This window comes from Trichechus manatus, unplaced genomic scaffold, assembly GCF_000243295.1.
Source record: "Trichechus manatus latirostris isolate Lorelei unplaced genomic scaffold, TriManLat1.0 scaffold00134, whole genome shotgun sequence".
Classification (NCBI taxonomy): Eukaryota; Metazoa; Chordata; class Mammalia; order Sirenia; family Trichechidae; genus Trichechus; species Trichechus manatus.
In genome coordinates, this window is record NW_004444070.1 from 2,746,779 (window position 1) to 2,748,686 (window position 1,908).

Below are 1,908 nucleotides of genomic sequence, written 5' to 3' on the forward strand. Positions count from 1 at the left end.
CAGGGCCCTAATTGTTGTAGCTAGGTGCTGTCAAGTCCGTTCCGCCTCATAGCGACCCTATGCACCGCAGAACTTAACTCTGCCCGGTCCTGCGCCATCCTCACAATTGTTGTTATGCTTGAGCCTGTGGTTGCAGCCACTGTGTCAATCCATCTCGTTAAGGGTCTTCCTCTTTTTTGCTGACCCTGTGCTTTACCAAGCATGATGTCCTTTTCCAGGGACTGATCCCTCCTAACAACATGTCCAAAGTACGCAAGACGTAATCTCGCCATCCTGCCTCCTCGGGAGCATTTTGGTTGTACTTCTGCCAAAACAGATTTGTTCGTTCTTTTGGCAGTCCACAGTATATTCAATATTCAAAATGTACTAGGGCTCCTAGTATATCCATCCAACTGAAATACGAAACCCGTTGTAGTCAAGTTGATTCTGACCCATAGCAATCCTGTAGACAGAGTAGAACTGCCCCATAGGGTTTCCAAGGAGCGGCTGGTAGATTCAAAGCAAGCTTCTGAGCCCTTAACCACTGCACCACCAGGCCTCCTCCAGTATCCTACTAGGGTTGACTTAAAACCATTGACCTGGTAGGAATCCAGATAAAATTAACTAAAACCCAGAAGTTTGGCGTCCTCCAGGAGAGGCTCACAGGGACAGAGCCCCAGAAGATAGAAGGAGCAGTCTCTGTGGGTGGGCTCTGTCCCTTTCTACTGAGTGTCCATTGACCACAGCGTCAGCTCCCCCTGAGAGCTTGTCAGAAATGTGGACTCTCCAGCCCCACCCCAGGACTCGGAAATCACAATCCGCCTTCCAATACGTTCCCCTACGGTTTTTTTTAAAAATAATCAACACTCAAAGAAATTGAAACAAAGTTGATTCTGAGCGGTTATTCTGTATGCCCGTAGGGAGACCGTTCTGACTGCAAAAAGCAAAAGGCTTGGAGTAGGCTAGTTACAATGAGGCTTATGCAGAGAAGGCGAATAGAAGATCAGCCATTGGCTAGTCTCAACATGATTGATGGAATCCTGCCCTCCCCCTTTTACTCAGATTAACTGAGATCTCGTCACAAGGTGGAGCCCTGGTGGCGCAGTGGTTAAGAGCTACTGTCCAAGTTGTTTGGGAGGTGCTGGTTGGAGGAAAGTCAAACACATTCAGATCCTCCAGGATCTCTCTGCGTCTTTGAGAGATCCTGGACCGGGAAACTCTCCAAGAGCATCGTGAGTTTGAAATGATCTGGAAATGGAACTGCTTTTAAAAGAACAACACCTTGAGATTTTGAGGGGTAAGCCCTGGTGGCACAATATTTAAGCGCTCCGCTATTAACCGAAAGGTCCACAGTTGGAACCCACCAGCGGCTCTACGGAAGAAAGAAGTGGCAGTCTGCTTCCGTACAGATTACAGTCTCGGAAGCCCCAGCGGGCAGTTCTACTCTGTGTCCCGTGGGGTCACTCTGAGTTGGAATTGGCTCGACAACACACAACAACATTGCTCCACAGACGAGGCATTGGTGGTTCAGTGGTAGAATTCTCGCCCTCCATGCGGGAGACCCAGGTTCAATTCCTGGCCAATGCACCTCATGCTCAGCCGCCACTCATCTGTCAATGGAGGCTTGCATGTTGCTGTGATGCTGAACAGTTTTCAGTGGAGCTTCCAGACTAAGACAGACTAGGAACAAAGGCCTGGAGATCTACTTCTGAAAGTCAGCCAGCGACAACCCTATGTATCACAACAGTCGGATCCACAACCAGTCATGGGGATGATGCAGGAATGGGCAGCATTTTGTTCCATTGTGCATGAGGTCGCCATGAGTTGGAGCCGACTCAACCCAACTAATAAGACAACACTGTTTCACAAAGGGCTATCTGGGAATTACAGCTTCCAGGACAATTGGGAGTCTCCTGGACCAGCTGAGAC

The 1,908-nt window shown here is 49.1% G+C and overlaps 1 non-coding gene across 1 annotated transcript; it reads left to right on the top strand.

Annotated features, from left to right (window-relative positions):
- Nucleotides 1–1,495: 1,495 nt before the first annotated feature.
- TRNAG-UCC (transfer RNA glycine (anticodon UCC)) lies at nt 1,496–1,566 on the top strand. The gene has a single exon. It is a non-coding gene; the product is annotated as a tRNA-Gly (tRNA).
- The last annotated feature ends 342 nt before the right edge of the window (nt 1,567–1,908 follow it).